Source organism: Lonchura striata, chromosome 10, assembly GCF_046129695.1.
Source record: "Lonchura striata isolate bLonStr1 chromosome 10, bLonStr1.mat, whole genome shotgun sequence".
NCBI lineage: Eukaryota > Metazoa > Chordata > Aves > Passeriformes > Estrildidae > Lonchura > Lonchura striata.
In genome coordinates this window covers 26,658,362-26,673,307 of record NC_134612.1, presented here as the reverse complement: position 1 = coordinate 26,673,307, position 14,946 = coordinate 26,658,362, and the positions used below count along the sequence as shown (strand labels likewise).

Genomic DNA, 14,946 nt, shown 5'->3' with positions numbered 1-14,946 from the left:
CTCTGGTTGCAGACACGTCCTGTGGGCACACCTGCAGCTGCTCCTTACCTGCGAGCAGAACCAGAATTGGCACTGGGCTCTGGACGCCTCTCTGGTTGCAGACACGTCCTGTGGGCACCTGCAGCTGCTCCTTACCTGCGAGCAGAACCAGCAGTGACACTGGGCTCTGGACACCTCTCTGGTTGCAGACACGTCCTGTGGGCACACCTGCAGCTGCTCCTTACCTGCGAGCAGAACCAGTAGCCGCTGGGGCGAGCGAAAGGCAGCCAGGCTGTCCTGTGACCTCCGAGGTGCTGCAGGAGGTCAGGGCTGGGACAGCCCCAGCGAGGAGATGTTATCATCCCGCTGCCTAATTAGCGCTAATGGAACCTGCGGGGCTGGCCTAGGGCAGCCGTGAATCAAGATGAATGTGTGTGGGATAATCTGGCCCTTAGATATTAGGAAGATAATTTTAAACCAAGAATGATTATGTAGTGTATTCAAATTATGCGCTGGAGCGGCTGAGTCAGCTCCAGCTCTGGCTCTGCCTTGTTTAAATGCCGTAGGATTTTTTTCCTAAATTTGGATGCCTAAAAGCCTGTTAGACTGTCTACAGCAAAAATAATCTCAAGTTCCTAAATCAGGAAGCTGGTTTGCAAAAGAAATTTGATTTTTACCATAATTTTGAAACATTTTTACTTCTTTCTTTTTCTTGGAAAAATAAGCCGAAGTAGAACTCGTTCTGAAATTACGTTAGCTTCGTCAGATGTTCCGATAGATGAGTCATCCGCGTTTCCTGAAAGCTGAGATAAAGATGTCTGAACAATGGGGAGATGGATGTCAGATGCAAATCTTGTGGGAGCTGCAGATGCACCGAGGCCACTGTCACTGCAGCCAGGCTGCCACATGGCCACTGCCAGCCCTGTGCTGGGGAAAGTGTCACACAGCGGAGGGGCAGGGGCTCGGCTGTCCCAGCGCTGTCCCCAGCGCTGTCCCATTGCTGTCCCAGTGCTGTCCCCATTGCTGTCCCAGTGCTGTCCCCAGTTCTGTCCCCATTGCTGTCCCCATTGCTGTCCCCAGCGCTGTCCCCAGTGCTGTCCCCAGTACTGTCCCATTGCTGTCCCCATTGCTGTCCCATTGCTGTCCCCAGTGCTGTCCCAGTGCTGTCCCCATTGCTGTCCCCAGCACTGTCCCATTGCTGTCCCCATTGCTGTCCCCATTGCTGTCCCCATTGCTGTCCCATTGCTGTCCCAGTGCTGTCCCCATTGCTGTCCCCAGCGCTGTCCCCAGTGCTGTCCCCAGTACTGTCCCATTGCTGTCCCCATTGCTGTCCCATTGCTGTCCCCAGTGCTGTCCCAGTGCTGTCCCCATTGCTGTCCCCAGTTCTGTCCCCAGCACTGTCCCAGTGCTGTCCCATTGCTGTCCCCAGCACTGTCCCATTGCTGTCCCCATTGCTGTCCCCATTGCTGTCCCCATTGCTGTCCCATTGCTGTCCCCAGCGCTGTCCCATTGCTGTCCCCAGTGCTGTCCCAGTGCTGTCCCCATTGCTGTCCCCAGTTCTGTCCCCAGCACTGTCCCAGTGCTGTCCCATTGCTGTCCCCAGCACTGTCCCCATTGCTGTCCCCATTGCTGTCCCCAGCGCTGTCCCCAGTGCTGTCCCCAGTTCTGTCCCCATTGCTGTCCCCATTGCTGTCCCAGTACTGTCCCATTGCTGTCCCCATTGCTGTCCCCATTGCTGTCCCCATTGCTGTCCCAGTGCTGTCCCTATTGCTGTCCCCATTGCTGTCCCCAGTTCTGTCCCCATTGCTGTCCCCAGTGCTGTCCCCAGTGCTGTCCCCATTGCTGTCCCCAGTTCTGTCCCCAGCACTGTCCCCATTGCTGTCCCAGTACTGTCCCATTGCTGTCCCCATTGCTGTCCCAGTACTGTCCCATTGCTGTCCCAGTGCTGTCCCCATTGCTGTCCCCATTGCTGTCCCCAGTTCTGTCCCCATTGCTGTCCCCAGTGCTGTCCCAGTGCTGTCCCCATTGCTGTCCCCAGTTCTGTCCCCAGCACTGTCCCCAGTGCTGTCCCAGTACTGTCCCATTGCTGTCCCCATTGCTGTCCCATTGCTGTCCCCAGTGCTGTCCCGGTGCTACCCTGGCACTGCCCCGCTGTGCTTGCTGGGGCTGCTGTGTTCCCAAACCTGCTGCTTCGAAGTGATCTGACCCTCACGTGGCTTCGGTGGCCGTGGCAAACACGAGTCCCAGCCTGTGGCTTTGGAGATAAGGTGTGCCACAGGTGCTGCGCTTCCAAGTCAGCTTTTGGTCTCTGAAGTTATGCTCCTGCTCAGGCAGCTCCTTCATGTTCAAGCTGGGTGTCCCAATAAAGTGTAAAAGCTTTTTCTGCTCTTTCTGTAACAGCTGGAAAGTCTTAAACTTCCACATATCTCTGCCTTTTTTTTTTTTTTTTTTTTTTTTCATTATAAGAAAAAGCTGGAATCCAAAAGTGTAAGTCACTTCAGTGATGATGTCTGAGGTTGAAGCTCTGGTGCCTAGTGTCTGAGACCTACCAGCACTTGGTATGATAGTATTTTATCTTTTGATGTAGAAATGTTTATTTTTTAAAATAGAACACCTGAACTCTGTAAAAGTGACTGCCACTTTTTACCAAGAAGGCTTAAAAATATGTAAGTGTATTATTATTATTATTATTATTATTATTATTATTATTGCTGAAATTAATGAGCATCTTATTTCATCTACCTCAGAGATGTAATTATTAGTTACTCAAATCTCTCTACCAAAGTCTCTCTACTTTGTCACTACTTAAAAAAAGACTGATTTTTTGGACTTGTTCTCCCTTGTGTGACACTTACCTAAGGGTGCAGAGTAAGAACTCTATTTCATTTAATACAAAGAAAAGAAAATCCCGTGAGCTTATTGCACTAATCATGTTGAGAATGGCAGGTCATGGGTCTGATTCTTCCTCACTGAAGGCAAAAGAAGAACCCCAGAACACCTGAGCAGGTGATTCTTGGGCAGTTTTACCTGTGTGGTATCTGGCATCCCTGGAGCGTGGGGCGGTGGCAGGACTCGGGGTGCAGGCATGAGGTGAGACTCAGGGCTGGGAGGCAGATGGACACATGGCTGATTCCAAGGAAGCTCGTAAAGCAGTAACCCTTGGCAAAAAATGAAAACATAAACAATGTTCAAATTCCTAAGGTCTGATTTGCCATTTTTCTCCTCTCCAGCTCGTGTCTGCCAGCAGGCTGAGCTCCAGAAGAGGAAGCAAAGGGAAAAGTGGCAAACACATCGAGAAAATGGGGCAATTGTTAGGTGGAGTGGCAAACAGTCCATTAGCAAACCAAACAATTGAAAGCACGTGTGTTCCTCTGTGGGAAGATAGATGGTGTTTTGAAATCTTATCAGGTCTTTGGACAGAGGAGTTACAACTAACTACAGCCTTCACAGCTCATTTTACAGTTTCAGCTCTGCCTTTCTGGCAGAAAGAAATTAAGTAGAAATTAAAACATTGCACTGCAGCATTTGCGCTGTCATTTCTTAAAGGCTGCGCATAATAGAAACCAGCGTGGGCTCCTGTTACAGTCAGGAACTCTGCTGGGCATAGTCAAAATCTGTAAAATTCTGAACTGCTGTGCAGGGAAGATGTAAAGAAGCATAAAATAAGAAAACCTCATGTCCAGAACATTCAGACATTGGTCCCAAGTGTTAACTGAGTGATCAGGAGCAGCCTGTGAGGCCTGTCTCCTTCCCAGGATGACCCCAAGTGTCTGTTTTTCCAAATACAGATGCCTTGTTGCCAAGGCTCACTGAAATTTGTTGGAAGCAACAAATTACATTCAAGAGCGAATTATCACATCTGTTTTTTGACTTTGGAGAAATGCTGGTGTTTCTTTGTTGGGACTGCAGAGCCTTGTTAGCCCAGCTGGATGTTATTTAGGAACTACTGCTTAGGAGTCTGCGCCTCGTGCCAGGAGCTGCTCCCGTGTCCGATGCCTGGGAAGGAGCCTCTGCTGCAGGTGAGCGGGCGCAGCCAGGGCGAGGCCACAGCCCTCCTCCAGGTGCACACATCCCTGCAGAGGGAAGCAGCAGGGCTCTGGGCTCTGGGCTCTGGGCTTTGCCAGGGTCAGGCCCGTCAGATGCTCCGTGCTGGGCTGTGCTCCCGGCAGAGCCTCGCGGCGGCCGGGCTGGGGCTGCTCCTGCGCCGGGGCTGCACAGCAGCACTCAGCCAGCCCCTAGGAAATAACAGGAGCTGCTTTTATCCTGATCCAGAGGTCTGCCTTGTCCCTCGTTTCACAGTGCCACTAGGAGGATTACTGCTGTTGAAATAAGATTTAAGTTGGCAGTGAATCGGCAGGTCCTGAAACACAGGATTATGCGAGTAAGAAAACCCTTGGGTTCACGGTTGAATTTATTGAAATACTTATGACTTATCCTCTTCATTAGGAAACATCTCAGGACTTAACTGATGCAGAACACACACTGAGGTAGCTGAAAGCACTGCGATATTTGATGAAATAAAGGAAAATACATCTGATGAAGTGGATTTTTAAAGAAGAAATCCAGTGTAGTGCTTCTGGAGGGCTTTGCCCTGGCACTAGCAAGCTGATTCCTCAGATTGCCTTTTTGTTATACTTCAGTCACTGGATAAACTTCTCAGCTCTCAGCCCTGGAGATCCCAAAAAGGTCTCTGTCTGTTCAGAGAGGGGATGGTGGGCTCTGATGGGAGAATGCTGATCTTCCCAAGTTTGCTGACGGGAGCAGGAGTGGGGAAGGGGCCGGCTGGGGAACAGGTCTGGATCCAGCTTCATCTCAGAGCACTTAAAGTCCTGTCAAGTTCCTGGAAAGACTCTCTTCAGCTCCAGATTTCTCTGGACCATTCCTTACTTGGCAAAATAGTACAGAGACTTAGCAAAAAGAGAAAGAGTGCTGTTTGAAAAGAGGAGCACTTCTGGGAGAAAGCATTGGTGCGATTTCACTGAATTTGTATGGGTTAATTCCAGGCTTCCATAGAGAAATAAATGGTTGTGAGATTGAGATTTAAATCTGAAAGGGAGGAATTGCAAAGTATGGAAATTGTCCTTAGTGTGTGTGCACACTGCCCACTCTGTGGGAGGGCAAGTGCCCACGTGTGCTCAGGGGACCAGGAGGCAGCTCACATAGAGGGGGAGCTGTGAGGATGTGGAGGTGGGTGGCTGTGAGGCCACCTCTGTTGGGGGATATACCTGTGGGACCAGGAGGAGCAAACATTCCATGGAATCTGAGTTGGAGCAGGGCAGTCTGAGGTTGGGGTGGGTCATGGGCAGGAGCTGGCTCCGGCTCCAGGGGTCTGTGGTGTCCCTGGGAGACAGGGTTTGTGTGTGGGCATGCTGGAAAACCCTGCAGTCCTGGGGCAGGCAGCAAAGCTGGGGGAGCTGCAGGTGTAGTAGGTAGCTACCACTTTGCAGGAGTAATACTCATTGTTTTCTGCTCGCTCTTCATCCTGGTGGGACTCAGGCTAAAAACCTGTACAGGTTCAGTGCTGCTATTCAATACTGGGCAAGGAGGAGGTTGTGTTTTTTTTAATTTTAGAGCATCTTTCCAGCCTTGTCTGGCTCAGGAGAGAGAATTTGTGTAGAATTCGGCGTCAGCAGGCAGCAGCTCGGAGCACATTGTGCCACCGGAGGCAGGCTGAGCTGCAGCTGCACAGGCTGCTGGTTCTGCTGTCCCGTCCCCTTCCTTACAGTGAGTCAGTGTTTAGAGCCAGCTGTGCATGGGAAATTGTTCCTGGAATTCTGCTTGCTTTCTGGTTGTAGAGTGCATTCAGAAAATCATCTGCATTGACATACCATTGCTTGTCTGGTGCCCTGGTAAAATTTTCCCTGCAGTGAGCTGAGTCAGGAGGCAGCCTGGATGTCTACAGTGGCTGTAACCAAATAAAAATGCAGGTGAGCTGGGAAAGCCCCTGGCTGGGCAAACCAAAGGGTTAAAGACTTCCTGCTCACTGAACACTCCTTAGAGGAAACAGAAGAGTCTACTAACAGAAGAGTCTGCTTGTTGTTTTTTGCACCTTGTGTCTGTGGAGTAGAATGAGGTGCTTCCCTTGGGCAAGGGATGGATGGATGGATGGATGGATGGATGGATGGATGGATGGATGGATGGATATGGCAACTTCAATTCCAAGTAAAGTACCTTAAAATGCAAAGTTCTTGTTGACAGTGGAACACAAGGAATTGTATCATAGTAAACAAATTAACTTGTGATTTGGATTTCCAGGTGATACTGGAGGGCTGTGGGGGGTTGGTCAGTCCAGGAAACACCTCACCAGGCTGGGCGTTTGTTGCAGCAGTGATGGTGTGTGGAGCTGCAGCTGGCAAAACAGACGTGCAGCACAGAGTGAGTTCACTGCAGCCACGACAGGGTTTGGGTTTGTCTCCATGGCTGCACTGAACAGGAGGAAACGGGGGATTTTTTATGAGAAAAAGTGAAAAAGGTGATTAAGTCTCTAACTAGAAGAGAAGACAAGGCAGAAGAGAGAAAGAAATTAAAGTGTGGGACAGAAGAGAGACAAAAGGCTGAAGAGGTCAGATGCTGTTTTAGCACCTGGCAGATAACACAGGAGAGAGGGCTCTGTCTGAAGTGTGTGAGCACATGGGAGGGGAAGGGGAAACACAAGCCAGGGAGATCAGGCGATACCAGAGATATATGTGTGCTGACAGGCTCCAAGATTCCTTGACAAAGTGTGTTTATTCCCACGTTCTGCCAGCTTTTTGCAACAGGTCTTTTGCACCTAGTTCCAAACATGGTTGCTGGTGTGATTAAATATATCTGAAGAGAAAAATAACATTTGCAGATGGATTTTCTTTTTTCGACCGTGAAGAAAAGCACACCTCGTTTTGCCTTGGAATCCTTTGGCATTTGGCTTCATTAAGTCCGGCACTGAAAATCAGAAGGGAAGTGGAGTCTCCTGTTCATGTTTAGTCCATTGGCTAAACACATTCCAATGTTTGTAACAATATAAAATATTTCTGCGCAGCATTTGTCACATATTTATGGTTTAGATGTTTCCGGTAATTTTAGATATCTAAGGAATTAGACACTGAAAAAGTAACAACAGTGGAAGGTTGAAATTACTTGTTATACTTGTCAACTGTTCTGCTCTGCTCAGTTCTGCACACACTGTAGGCTATTGGTGTGTGTGTGTGTGTGCTAGTATATTATATATATGTCTGTATGTATATTACTCCTCCAAGTGTTTTTAGGCTGTGTGTTTTGTGTGTTGACTTTTGGTTTGTATGCAAAAAGGAGCATTCAGAACTACAAAGACCTTTTGTGAATTAAGAAGCTACTTTATGCTTAAAAAAATTTAAAATTGTAGTTGCTAAAGATACACTCGTGTTTAATATTTAAAATCTGGAAAGCATTGCTGGATTTTATCATTTTCTGGAGGTCAGTTGTCCAGCACCATCTGTGGTTGTTCCATTCTTTCTTCTCTGTTTTGTTTAAATGACAAATAATTAAGTGTTACTGAGTGACTGCTCAAGTTCTGTTTGATCACCTGACAAATTATTTGGTTCAGCTTCTGCTCCTTAATGTTGTGTAAAAGCTGTCTGAGCCCTGGGAGCTGCAGAGGCAGGGATTCCCAGAGGCTGTGGTGCCACAGAAGAGCAGGATCAGCTGTTGGGAACAGGACATCTCCAGCGCCTTGGAATGCTGGGGTTCTGAGCTCTTGGGCATAATGGTGAGCAAAGCTGTCCCTGTCACCTTGTTCTTTGTAGGGAGGTTGTGGGGTAGAAAGTTCTCGTTTTCTATTTCACTACTTTGCTGTTTTACTACTTTTAGAGTGAGACAGGTCTCACGTAAAAAAAGCAAAATAGAGCAATTCAATATTTGTTTTATCTCCTTTTAATACTCAGAAACAAGTTGTTTCCTCTCACAGATCTAAGTGAAATATATTAAAAGAGAATTCAGGTTTTTGAAGAGCAAGCACCTGTAAGGCAGCCCTGCAACCCAGCCCCGAGGCTGTTGCTCTCATCTCTGGAGCTTTGATTCTGCCTCACACATGCTGAACTTGGGGAAAAAGTGCTTCTGCAATGAGATCATGATACGCCAGTCCTCCCTCTGAATGTTCCTGTTTGTTTCATCAGCTCTGTTGGCTCCCACACATGGAAAGTTTTTCATTTCCCACCAGCTATGTGGCTGAACACTTGAAGTGCGAGCGTTTGAGTCTTCAGGTCACACACACACAGAGTATCTGCAGAGGTGGCATTTCCTGCAGCTCAGCGTGTGCCTAGCTAGTGACACTGCCGAAATGTCCTACAGCGACATCAAACTGCCAGGAGCAGAAGCCACAGAGGCATTTAGGGTGGAGAACCCCTCCAGGATCATCGAGTCCAAGCTGTGCCTGATCCCCACATTGTCACCCAGCCCAGAGCACTGAGTGCCGCATGCAGTCATTCCTCGGACACCTCCAGGGTTGGGGGCTCCATCACCTCCCTGGGCAGCCCATGCCTGGCCACCCTTTCTGAAAAGAAATTCTTCCTGCAAATGCTGCTTCCTGCAGAAAGTCTGCATCTGTAAAACAGTACTCCTCTTTCCTTTGTGCCCTTGCGTTGGGGTTTTGTTCCTTCCTCCCGGGTGAGCTCCTGCTGGGATGGGCGCGGGAGCCGAGCTTCCCTCGGCAGGAGCAGAGCACTGCTGCTGTCTGCACAGCCCTGCTTTGGGACAGGGCATGGCAGCTGTCAGTGCCCCTGTGAAAATAAACAGAGGGAATTCTGACCGCAGAGCAGTGCTTGGCATATTTTGTGGTTATTTAACTTTAGAAAAATAAATCCTGACACCTGTGTACTGCTCTGCTCACAGCGCGGCGAGGGCAGGTGGATCTGCACCTCTGTGTTCTGCATGCCCATGAGCTCTGCGAGGCCTTACAGACACTGAAAAGCAGCTTCTGCTGTTTGTGTGTTCTTTCTGCTCCTCCGGTGTCATTGTCACATATTTCATAAGCTTTTCTGAGTGTTTTTCTCCTCAGTGTGTGACTGACAGAGTTGAGCTTTTCCAGACTTTTGCATCAAATATTCACCCTGCAGCCGCATTCCTGAGCACACAGAGGCTCTCACCTGGTCCTGCTCTGTTAAGTATTTGTTCTAACAAGGAGTTGCGTTTTTAGAAGTAAAGCCTATGCAGAGGCTTTAACAGAGGGAGGCTGGAGAGCTCCTGAGAGCAAGCAATGTTTCCTGGTAGCTGTAATTATATTTGCACTGCACTGGTGTGGACAGAGCAGAGAGATACTGTCTTTATTTGCACACTGCCTTACAGTAGGTCTTTTGTTCTGTTATTTTGCTATCATTTTGTTTCATGTGAAAGTCAGTGAGTCCAAACCTCTGGGGTGGAAGGTAGCAGGGATGCAGAGTGTGTAGTTACAGCAGCACTGCCTGTTAGAGATGCTTAAATGAGTACGCAAGTCCATCAGACAGCTTTGTGAAATATTGATCTGCAGTATCAATGTTAAGAGGCCTGGAAAGCACTTAGTGCAGGAAATTATTCCTGGGCTGTATGAGAAAAAAGCCTGTGCTGATACAGGGCCTGTTGAGCACTGTTCCAGAAGCACAGTGGCAGTGGTGCTGCGTGTGACTCCCAGTGCTGCTGGCGGGGCCTCCAGCCCTTCCCTCCTTCCAAGGGTGTTTATTTGCTTAGGAAGCTTTTACTGGGCCCCATGCACACCTGATGTGTCAGCCTTTGTTTACCCATGACACTTTCCCTTTCCTACCTTGCTTGCTTCAATTTGTTCTTTGTTAAAGACTTTCAACTCTCCATTCACCTTGTAATGTTGAATGCATCAACATTTTTTGGTATAATTTTTTTGTCCCTGAAGTCTGAATTACTTAGATTGATCCAACCTGTATGAGTTTTCGAACTATAAACTTAGTTTAAGTTTTCTTAAATTTCTCTTCTGCTATACCCTTTGTTATTTATATCCTTTTCTTCCCTCACTTGCCTAAGCAGTAAACTATTACTCAAGCTTGTCATCAGTTGGCCATGTATTGGTGGCTTTCTTTGTCTAGCTTCTAATTACTTCAAGTTCGCCTTTTCTCTTGCCTCTCTGGATGAAGTAGTAAAATCTTGGGTTTGTTTTTCTAGTCCCTTTACTAACACCCAGTGCTGTTATGCCCTCATCAGTGACGGACAGACCATATTTCAACAGTAATGATGCTTGCGTTGCCATCAGGAAAATGTGATCTTCCTTTGAGCTTTCCTCCCCACTCCTGAAGCTTCTGCAAAGTGCCTCTGTGATTGAATATCAGCTGGCTTGAGAGCCACCAGACCATGGCAATTCCATCACCAGCACCGTGTTCTCCGAGGGACTGTTGCTGGTGTTTTCTTGTCCACCCCAAACTGAGCTGCTGGGGTGTTCCCTGTGCTGAGGAGGAGCTGGGTCTGTGGGCTAACGGGGTCACAGTTCCCCTGGGGGAGCCTGTGCATCACCCTGCAGTGTGTGAGTGCAGGGTTTGGTGCAGTGGGGCACCCAGGGCAGTGCCCACGGCCAGGGCAGTGCCCACGGCAGGGTGTCCATGCCTGCCCTGCCTGTGCAGGACCCTGCAATGTGTGTGCAGGGTTTGGTGCAGTGGGGCACCCAGGGCAGTGCCCATGGCCAGGGCAGTGCCCACGGCAGGGTGTCCATGCCTGCCCTGCCAGTGGAGCGCCGCTCCCGTCCCAGCCCTCCCATCTATCCCGGTGTTCCGGCGCTCCGCTCCCCTCCGCCCCGCTCACATGCTCACTTTTTTTGTCCAGAAGTGACTAAGCTTCCTGTTATTCCACTTTGTCAGTTTTTCCCCAATCCTGCTGTCGTGTTGGGCAATATTTACTTGCCAGCAGCTTCCTCTGCCGCTGTCCCACTGTGCTCCGTCCCGTTCCCACTTGCCTCTTTATTTGCTACTTGCAGCCCTCGGGGATGTTCGCTTTCCATCCGTTGGACTTACTTCCACTGCAGGCAGGGTGTGTAAAGAGCTGTGAAGCCCAGGAGAGCGTTCCCTGGGTGCTGCAGGAATGCACTGGGCACTGTTTGGTCTGTGGAGGGAGAGCTGCACTTGGGTTCACCATGTGCGCTCGCCTGGCATGGGCGCAGCCGGGCGGCATCGCAGCGCTGCCCTGAGCTGTTCCTGCTGACGGGCGTGTTCGTGTGTACAGGGGCACTGCTCCTGCTGACGGGAAGCCACGGGCACGCCAGGATTTGGCAGGCTTTCCTTGGGATGGTGGGAATGGAAGGAGCTGCTCAGGAGAGGGTTTCCCTCCGGAGCTCCGGGGGCAGCCTGGAGGCACTGGCTGGTGCCATGGGCAGGCGGAGGTGACGGTCCCTGCGTGCTGGGCACGGTGGCAGGGTGGCAGTGGCTGGAGGTGTCTTGGAGCTCTCCCAGCCCCACGTGGAGCCCTCTGCTCCGAGGCACGGTGGGCAGGCGGGTAGGGATGTCCCCAGCCCAGCACCCTGCCAGCTCCTGCACCTGGCCCCACCACGTGCCTCCGCTGGGACCAGCACAGCAAACAGCCACCAGTGCTGCTGGTGTAAAAATAACACCTCAGGAGCAATAAACAAGCTATTTTTGTGTATTGGGGTGGCCATGCAGAGCTGACTCAGGGCCTCGCCTTGTGCTGCCACCGAGGGCTTATTCAGACATCCTGGGCATTCGGACCAGCTGGAGGCACTTCCCCCGGTGCTGGCAGGGTGGGACGGTGCCAGTGGGGCCCGGGAGGTGCCCGTGTCCCGAGAGGACAGTGCTGCTGTGTCACAGACAGGAGACATCCCAGCGCCAGGTCCTCGGGTCCCCAGCAACATGGTCGGGTCCTGCTGGAGCTGCTGCTGGCTCGGGTGGTGCTTGTGCCCAGGTACAATTAATTACATGGAATTTCAACAGGTGGGGAGGGAAACTTTATCTGCAAGCAAATAGGGACAGAACTCATAGGAAATGAATAGTGCCTGGCAGAGATTGGGTGTGAAAACTGACACATAAATGTCACAGCATGAAAAACAGGTTCTCGTTCACAGAATTAAACCGCTCATGACCCTGAGGCTACAGCAGGGCTGGGTATGCCAGGGAAAGAGCATCTCTCCTTTGTTTTACTCTTTTGTGGCACTTTATCACTACAAGTACTAATTTTAATTGTTTTACCTTGCACGTACCCCTTGAGGCTCCATGGGTTTCATGGTGGTGACACATGCAGAAACGAAGGCCAAGGCTAACAGTTCAACTTACGTGATAATTATGATATGGTAGAGAATAAAGGGAGAAGAGCTGTGTTTGTCTGTCTTGCACATTTAAGGAAAGATGCAAGGTTAGTTTTTGTCAGCCTCATCTTTATCTTTTAATGATTGTTCTTTGATTTTCACTTGAAACTAGACAGTATGAGCTTTAAAAAAAAAAAAATTCGAAGTGACCAGGGGTACTTAATTGCTAGCCAACAGAAGGAAGGAGGCAAGGTGTGGGATAGGAGGGGGGTGTGGTGGTCCCTGGCAGGGGCACACAGGGGGAACTTGGCAGTGTCTCAGGGGGATGTGGTGGTGCCCCGGGGTGGGACATGGCAGTGCCCTGGGGTGGGCACCATGGTGCTGGGGCTGTTGCTGAGCTGGGAGTGCCTTGGGGCTCGTGCGTTGCCCTCGTAGGTGGATGTGGCTGGGTTCATTGATTCCTCCTGAATTGCTGATTAAGGGTCTCCTTTCTGCCACAGGTCCTGGGAAGCTGCGCTGACTGATTTTAAAGGGGTGTTTTGTAGGAAATCACTGTCTTGTCAAAAGTTCCCTCTTGTGGAAAACAGATGGAATTTTTTCTTAGAAGTTGTTAAAGATTCCCTGGTTTTGCTTTGGTTGTTTTGGTTTTGTTTTTTTTTTTTTCCAAAAGAGAAATTCTTCAACTTTATTTAGTTCCTAAACTTCTTGTTGGACAATAGCAGTGCTTTCTGCCTTACTCAAGTGTGTTTGTGGGTTTGTCCTTTCAGTCACAGTGGGATTCTGGCTGGTAGAGGTGTCCACTGGCCTGATGTGTCCTGTTACTGGAAGCTCTGAGTTGTTTTTCTTCCATTCCTATGTAAACTTCTCTCGTCCTTGGGGTTTGCAGGGAAGGCAGGGCAGCACTGGCCATTCTCACACACCTCAGTCAGTGGCACTGTGGTGGTGACAGTCAGGGACCTTCACTGTCAAACCTGTGGCTCGCCCTGTGCTGCTCTAGAGGTCTCGATTTCCACCTTCTGCCTGCTGTGATGGGCTTCAGTGGCCCTCAGCCCCCTGTGGAAATTGATCTCCAAGCTTCGTGTTTAGTGGTGTGGTGACATCAGACTAAACTGAGCTCCAGTGCCCTGCTCCAGCGCACCCTGTGCACCCTGCCTTGTGCAGCAGCCTGTGCTGGGTGCCAGGGGTGCTGTATTGGCCTCTCTTTTGTTTTATTACTGAATACTCTGAATGGCCTTCATTTGTTTATCATATAAGCAAAGTGTACAGAAAAGCCAGAAGTGTCATATTTTTGGTTGCCAGAGGCAGAGCTTGGTGTCAGCTAGCTGCCAGAGGCAGCCTGTCTGTGGGTATGGCACCCACGCCAGTGTCCCTGCTGCTCTGAAAGGCTGTGGGTTCTGTAATGCCCAAGAACCTCTGTCCCAGTCCTGACAGCTCTCCCACCGCCTCCACAGCCACTCGGGGTTCTTTTGGCAGTACTGGAGGTGTGCAGTAATTAAGTAGAAGGGTTTGGATGTCATTAAGCAGCATCTGTCCATCTTAGGCAGGTTATTGCGTTGTAAAACATCTCTTGCCATTTGCAGTCGGGGACCAGGAGCTGTTTGTGTCCCTGGGAATCAGGTCACGTCTCCGAGCTCCTCTCAGGGATGTCACAGGGTGCCCTGCAGCCCGTGGGCTCCCGGCAGGGGAACGTGCTGGGTTTGTTCTGTCGGGTGCCAGCAGAGCGCGGGGGTTTCCGTGTGCCATTGCCGAAAGAGAGTCAGGATCACTCCTCATGCTGCCAGCTCAAACGTGTGCTCCTTTGTACACTTGCTCGTGCTGGGAACGCAGCTGGTGCTCTTCAGGTGCCAGCAGCCCCTGCTCCCCCGTGCCATGGACCTGCTCTGCTCCTGTGTGCAGGTACCTGTGCTGGTGCTGTCCGCCTGGGGAGGGCTCACTGCCTGCTTTCCACATTCTGAGAAAAGTGCCACCTCGGAGCAGAGCTCAGGATCATTTGAAATCATATCTCCAGGCTTTGGCGTTGATCCTCAGAACAGTTCCCGTTTGAGGCTGACCCTGGCTTCAGAAAACTTATCTGTAACGATAGGGCCAGGTCTTCTCTGTGAGGGTGGTGAGTCTGGTGAGGCCCTGGCACAGCTTGACAGAGTAGCTGTGGCTGCCCCTGGAACCCTGGAAGTGTCCAAGGCTGGGTAGGACAGGCTCAGAGCTGCCTGGGGTAGTGGAAGGTGTCCCTGCCCATGGCAGCAGGATTGGAACTGGGTGATCTTTAAGGTCACTTTCAACCCTGACAAGTCTGTGACTCTGTGATGCTATGAAATGATACTCTGTGATGCTATGAAATGATACTCTGTGATGCTATGAAATTTCACAATTAGAGCTTTTCCCCTCAGAGTGCTTTGTTTCACCTGTGCTCAATTGTAAACTCAAATCCTTTTTTGAAATTAAGTTTAATAAACTTCCCAAATTTCAGTCAGAATTTATCATTTAACTTCACTTGAATAGAATGATATTTTGATACTTTCCCCACTGATGTTGGGGAATTAATTTTTTTTCAGTCAATATATTTTCCTGACAAATGTATTCTAATAATATTTAAATGGTATTTAAAACAGCATGTCAAGATACTGTACTTGCTAAAAACAAGGAAAAAATATAATTAAAAGGATAACAAGAAAATCAGGAGAGGTATAATTCTTGTATAAACTCTGTCAATAAAACCCCCAAAGTGTGGATGTGCTGGCATTTCAGGACTGGGTTGCAGCAGTGCTTTCCAG

General features: G+C 49.7%; 1 protein-coding gene across 10 annotated transcripts in view; it reads left to right on the top strand.

Annotated features, from left to right (window-relative positions):
- The window catches only part of MBNL1 (muscleblind like splicing regulator 1), a 65,295-nt gene that overhangs the window by 23,311 nt on the left and 27,038 nt on the right, over positions 1-14,946 (top strand). The window contains exon 1 of one of the 10 annotated variants that reach the window (XM_077785773.1): positions 11,758-11,835. The exons of the other annotated variants lie outside the window; for them this stretch is intronic. The gene's annotated coding sequence lies outside the window, so the exon portion shown is untranslated. Of the gene's footprint in view, positions 1-11,757; positions 11,836-14,946 lie in introns of those variants that run through there. 10 annotated transcript variants of the gene reach the window in all.